Here is a 7060-nt window from a genome sequence, read left to right as displayed (position 1 = left end):
AGTAGGTTAGTTGTGTATAGGTACAGTGTTTATGTGAAGCATTCGTATAGTTTGTATTTTTTTAATTTACAGTGGGGAAAATAATTATTTGATCCCCTACTGATTTTGTAAGTTTGCCCACTTACAAAGAAATGAAGGGTCTATAATTTTTATGGTAGGTTTATTTTAACGGATAGAGAGAATATCAAGCAAAAAATCCAGAAAAAAAAAACTGTTCAAAGGTTATAAATTGATTTGCATTTCAGTGAGTCAAATAAGTATTTGATCCCCAAGCAAAACTTGGTGGAGAAACTCTTGTTGGCAAGCACAGAGGTAGGACGTGTCTTGTAGTTGGTCACCAGGTTTGCACACATCTCAGGAGGGATTTTGTTCCACTCCTCTTTAAAGATTCTCTCTAAATCCTTAAGGTTTCTTGGCAACTCAAAGTTTCAGCTCACTCCACAGATTTTCTATAGAATTAAGGTCTGGGGACTGGCTAGGCCACTCCATGACCTTAATGTGCTTCTTTTTGAGCCACTCCTTTGTTGCCTTGGTGGTATTTTGGGTCATTGTCATGCTGGAAGACCCATCATCCATGACCCATCTTCAGTGTTCTGGCTGAGAGAAGGAAGTTCTCATCCAGAATGTTATGGTGCATGGTCCCGTCCATCGGTCCTTCAATGTGGTGAAGTCATCCTGTACCCATAGCAGAGAAACAGCCCCAAAGCATAATGTTTCCACCTCCATGCTTGACTGTAGGGATGGTGTTCTTGGGGTCATAGTCAGCATTTCTCTCCCTCCAAACACAGCAAGTCGAGTTGATGCCAAAGAGTTCAATTTTGTTCTCATGTGACAACAGCACTTTCTCCCAAGCCTTCTCTGAATCATTTAGATGTTCAGACGGGCCTGTACATGTGCCTTCTTGAGCTGGGGGACCTTGCGGGCACTGCATGATTTCAACTCATTGCAACGTAGTGTGTTACCAATGGTTTGCTTGGCGGCTGTTGTCCCAACTGCCTTAAGATCATTAACAAGCTCCTCCTGTGTAGTTCGGGGCTGTTCCCTCACCTTTATCATGACCATCCTTTTCCTCATAAGGCGAGATCTTGCATGGAGCACCAGACAGAGGGCGATTGATGGTTATTTTGTATTTCTTCCATTTCTGAATATTCACACCAACAGTTGTCTCCTTCTCAAAAAGCTTCTTGCTGATGGTCTTGTAGCCCATTCCAGCCTTGTGCAGGTCTACAATCTTGTCTCTGACGTCCTTTGACAGCTCTTTGGTCTTGCCCATGGTGGTGGGAGAGGTTTGAATGGAAGATACACATTCTATGGACTGGTTTCTTTTATACTCATAACAAGATGACATTAGGAGTAATTTCTTAAAGTGACAGAACTAATCTGTGTTCCACTTGGGCACGTAACCAATCTGTGGGAGCCATAATTCATGCTGGTTGGTAGGGGATCAAATACTTATTTTACTTACTGAAATGCAAGTCAATTTATAACCTTTATATAATGTGTTTTTTCTGGATTTTTTTGTTGTGTAGCGGCCAGCGGGCTTGAGAGTGCTGAGGCCGGCGAGCTAGAGTGCGTAGCGGCCAGTGAGCTAGAGTGCGTAGCGGGAGACGGGCTAGAGAGCGCTGAGGCTGGCGAGCTAGAGAGCGCTGACGCCGGCAAGCTAAAGTGCGTAGCGGCCGGGGGGCTTGAGAGCGCTGAGGCCGGTGAGCTAGAGAGAGCGCTGATGACAGAAAGCTAAAGTGCGTAGCGGCCGGCAGTCTTGAGAGTGCTGAGGCCGGTGAGCTAGAGTGCGTAGCGGCTGGGGGGCTTGAGTGCGTAATGGCTGGCGAAGGCCTTGGGATGCCGGCTGCTCACACAGATGTCAGCGGCGGGTCCGCCGTACTGGACACCAGTCTCATCCACCCCAAGTCGGGTCCAGTAGCAGAGATAGTGCAGGCAGTTAACATTAGTGATGGCCCAAGCTCCGCGTTCGCCGGAGCTTGAGGAGCATAGCTCCCCCCAAAAAATGTTTAACAGATGGCTGAGCGGTGATGGTGAAATCCTCCTCCACCTCACCCATGGTGAAGGGGGAACCACTCAGCTGCAAAGCCCGCTCCACAAAATCACGAAAACTCCCTCGAGGACCATCAATAGGGTAAGTTGTGATTTATGATATTCATTAAGTCCACAGTAATAAAAGGAAATCGAAGAATTGTCCAGAAAATCTGTGTGATACGCCAAGTCCAAAAATTCACGGGTGTGGTCCACGAGGGAACGCTCGCCCTGGCGCAAGAGATTAAGTTTCATACCTGCTAGATCCATGGTTATGGTCGGTTGTGCTGTTATGTGGGGTAGCTGGAGGAAACAGGCTGAGGCGTGGATCTAGGTGCAGGTAGTTTAATAAGACGACAAAGGGAACAAGAAACAGGAAACACTGGGAACAAAGAACCAAAGTACGGGTAGAAATGACACCAATAACATTCAACAACTGACAAAGCACAAGTGAAACACAAGGGCTATTTATACAAAGGAGAACACAAGGCAAGGCAAGGCAAGGCAAGGCAAGGCAAGTTTATTTGTATAGCACATTTCATACACAATGGTAATTCAAAGTGCTTTACATAAAAGAAAAGAAAAAAAATAATCACAACAATAAAACAAGGAATTTAAAACTTTGAAAATTATTTAAAAAATTGATTTAAGAGGTTTAAAATGAATTTAAGAAAACGATTATACATAGAATATAGTGCAATCAGTTCGGACATCGCACAGTGCTCATTCAATGAATGCACAGCTAAACAGATGAGTTTTGAGTCTGCATTTAAATGTGACTAATGTTTTAGCACATCTGATCTCTTCTGGAAGCTGATTCCAACTGCGGGCGGCATAATAACTAAAAGCAGACTCCCCTTGTTTTGTGTGAACCCTTGGTATTTCTAACTGACTTGATCCTAATGATCTGAGTGGTCTGTTAGGTTTATATTCAGTGAACATATCTGCTATGTATTTAGGTCCTAGGCCATTGAGTGATTTATAAACGAGTAAAAGTACTTTAAAATCAATCCTAAATATAACTGGAAGCCAGTGTAAGGACCTGAGGACTGGTGTAATATGCTCAGATTTTCTGGTTCTAGTCAGAATTCTGGCAGCAGCGTTCTGGATGAGCTGCAGCTGTCTAATGGTCTTCTTGGGAAGGCCGGTGAGGAGACCATTACAATAGTCCACCCTGCTGGTGATAAAGGCATGAACAAGTTTCTCCAAGTCTTGACTGGAAACAAAACATCTAATTCTTGCAATGTTTTTGAGATGATAGTATGCTGATTTAGTTACTGCTTTGACATGACTACTGAAACTAAGGTCTGTCTCCAGAATCACACCAAGATTCCTGACTTTATTTTTAGTTGTTAGACCCCTAGAGTCAAGGTATGCATTCACCTTGAGAACTTCATCTTTGTTTCCAAATGCAATGACTTCAGTTTTTTCCTTGTTTAACTGAAGAAAGTTCTCGCACATCCAACTGTTAATTTCATCAATGCATTGGCAGAGGGAGTCAATGGGGCTGTAGTCATTTGGAGATAAGGCTAGGTAAATCTGGGTATCATCTGCATAGCTGTGATAGGCGATTTGGTTCTTTCTCATTATTTGACTTAGTGGGAGCATATACAGGCTAAACAAGAGCGGTGCAAGAATTGAGCCTTGTGGGACTCCGCATGTCATGGACGTCCACTTAGACTTATGCTCTCCTATACTCACATAATAACCTCTCCCTTCTAAGTATGACCTGAACCATTTGATTGCCATCCCAGAAAGCCCGACCCAGTTTTCCAGTCTCTCTAGTAGTATGTTATGATCGACAGTGTCAAACGCAGCACTGAGATCTAGTAGTACCAGCACTGATATTTTGCCAGATTCAGAATTTAAGCGAATATCATTTATTATCTTAATGAGCGCTGTCTCTGTGCTGTGATGCGGTCGAAAACCAGATTGAAAATTGTCCAGGTATCCATTTGAGTTTAAGTATTTGTTCAGCTGATTAAAGACTACCTTTTCAATAATCTTTCCTATAAAAGGAAGGTTTGATATTGGTCTATAGTTGCTCAATATGGTGTTATCAAGATTGCTCTTTTTCAGAAGGGGTTTAACAACTGCAGTTTTCAGGGAGTTTGGAAAAGTCCCAGAAAGAAGTGAGGCGTTCACCACTTCTAAGAGATCTGCTTCCAAACAGTTAAGCACCCTTTTGAAAAAATATGTGGGAAGTGTGTCAAGATAGCAGGTTGACGATTTAAGGTGCTGTACTATTTCTTCCAAAATTTTGCTATCAATTTCTTCAAAAGCAGACATAGTATCTTCTTTTTGATATTGTGGTCGAATCTGTCTAACCTCTGCATAACTTGGGGATGTGCTAATCGCCTTCCTGATATTATTGATCTTCTCAGAAAAGAAGGAAGCAAACTCATTGCATTTGCTGTCGGAGAGCATTTCACTGGCAATCTGACTTGGGGGGTTTGTCAGTCTCTCAACAGTAGCAAAAAGAGTGCGAGTGTTGTTTAAGTTACTGTTTATAAGGTTTGAGAAGAATGACTGTCTAGCTTTGCCTAGTTCCACATTGAAAGCACGAAGGCTATCTTTATATATGCTATAGTGGATTTCAAGTTTCGTCTTCCGCCACATCCGTTCTGCTTTTCTGCATTGTCTTTTCATACTCTGAACTGCTGTTGATTTTCTCCAAGCTGATTTCTGTCTGCCAGTCTTCTTGCTGACTTTCACAGGAGCAATGTCATCAATAACATTCTTAACTTTTGAGTTAAAGGAATCAAGGAGAAGATCAACAGAGTCTGCAGAAATGCTTGGTGTTAAAGATATAGCCTCCATAAATAGCACACTAGTGTTTTCGTTAATGCATCTCTTTCTGACAGAGACAGATCTAGATTCAGTGGTAACAGAGATCAATATATTAAAGAAAATACAGAAGTGATCAGATAGTGCTACGTCCTTAATAACAATGGATGAAATGTTTAGACCTCTACTGATGATTAAATCTAGAGTATGTCCACGATTGTGTGTGGGTTCATGCACATGCTGAATCAGGTCAAAAGTGTTTAAAACAGTTATAATTTCTTTTGTAGTTTTGTTTTCTGCATTATCTATGTGAATATTAAAATCCCCTGCAATAGCAAAACAGTCAAACTCTGAGGAAATCATTGATAGCATTTCTGTGAACTCTTCAGCAAAGGCTGGAGAGTATTTTGGAGGCCTGTAAATAATGATAAACAGAATGCGTGGAGCACCTTTCAACACAATCCCTAGATATTCAAAAGACAAGTACTGACCAAATGATACTTGCTTGCATTGATAGACATCTTTAAATAGAGCAGCTACACCTCCACCTCTCCTAACAGTCCTGCAAACACTCATGAAAGTAAAGTTAGGAGGGGCTGTTTCATTGAGGACCGTTGCACTACAGCTGTCTTCTAGCCATGTTTCGTTTAGAAACATAAAATCCAGGTTGTTTGTGGTTATTAAGTCATTGATTAGAAATGATTTATTTTTTAGTGAGCGAATGTTTAAAAATGCTAACTTGATGGCATTGCATTTTGTCTCAACAGCAATATTAGTTTGATGCATAACAGGCCGCAGATTAGATAAGTCAGCCGTACGGCTTAAGAAGGCCTTAGACTTTCTATCACGTGATAAAACAGAAATAGAGAAAACTACAGGCACACTGGGTTCCCGCTTGTTCTGTAAACATTTGTGAATGTTGCTGCTATTATAGCGGGGACCCGACACATATCACTGAGAGCTGCTATCAGTTGTTTTTGGTTCACCTACAGCAGATGGAGGGTTTGGGCCCTGGCGCTGTGGCAGCGGCCGGAGAGCTCTCACAGGAGGAGGAAGACGAGCTGGGCCCACAGGCTTTGGTGGTTGTGGGGCCCGCCGTTTTTTAGTTGATATCTGGGGGCTTGCAGCAAAAGAGTGGGAGAGTCTGGTCCCAGCATAAACCAGTTCCTCCATTTTCTGTGAGAAGCTTAGAAGTGGAGATGTTGGAGAGAGGAATAATGTGTCTGGTGAGCGGGGCTCTGGCTCTGTTGTTTCCGGTGGCTGTGATATGTTTTCCTGGCTTCCCTGGCTGTTTTCCAGAAAGTCGTCCTTGGGTGCTGAGTCTTGGAGCTGTTCTGATACGTCACAGTCTGTCTGTGATGAGCTCTGTGGGAAGGGCTCAGCCGGGATGGTGTCCATGAGCAGTGCTTGTTGTGGCTGCGTGGTGTTATCAGTGTCCTTGTGGGATGTGTCAACCACATGATGACTCGGAAGCTGATATGAAGTCCAAGGAACTAATGAATTACTACGGAAACTAACAAGGAGTGGGTGTGGTGGTCCAATGAGTGTCTATGCCATCTAATGAAGGTAGCTATGGAAACAAACAAGGCACACAGAAGACAGGGGCAAAACACACACAAGAAACATGTAACAGCGGCAGTCCGTAACTTATTTTGTGCTCAAAATTTACAAAATGTATATAATAAATGATCATGAATCAATTTTCCAAACCGTGTTTCTGGCTTATCCTGAATCAATACAGTACACCTATAATAAGTTTTTATATTCAGACTATTTTAGACTGATTCTGGTAGTAACTCCTGCAGAGTAGCCCAGTATCTGCTTGACTTATTATAGACATAAACAGAAAGAAAGTAGCTCCGGCTAAAATGTTCTTCCGCAAGATGCATTCGGTTCCCTTTATTTCTTGCAAAAAGTTACAGACTGCAGCTTTAAATATATACATGCACGCATAATAAATATACACAGTACATACACGTAAACACAGACTTTTATTTTGGATGCAGGGTTCCCACGCTTCTTGAAAGTACTTGAATTTCAGACATATGGATTCAAGGCCTGGAAAGTACTTGAAAACAAACATAGGTCCTTGAAAGTGCTTGCATTAAATTTGAAATAAATTTTGTTTATGCAGGGATTAAAGTTTTCCGTCGCTACGACGGATTTCCGTCAATTGGAAAAAAAAAAAATGGGGAAAAGAAACATGTGGCGCATTGTTGTTCTGCCGGCACACCAAAAATCA

The sequence above is a fragment of the Sinocyclocheilus rhinocerous genome, unplaced genomic scaffold (genome assembly GCF_001515625.1).
Source record: "Sinocyclocheilus rhinocerous isolate Xijiao unplaced genomic scaffold, SAMN03320098_v1.1 scaffold626, whole genome shotgun sequence".
In the NCBI taxonomy this organism is placed as follows: domain Eukaryota; kingdom Metazoa; phylum Chordata; class Actinopteri; order Cypriniformes; family Cyprinidae; genus Sinocyclocheilus; species Sinocyclocheilus rhinocerous.
This window is presented reverse-complemented; position numbering follows the sequence as displayed.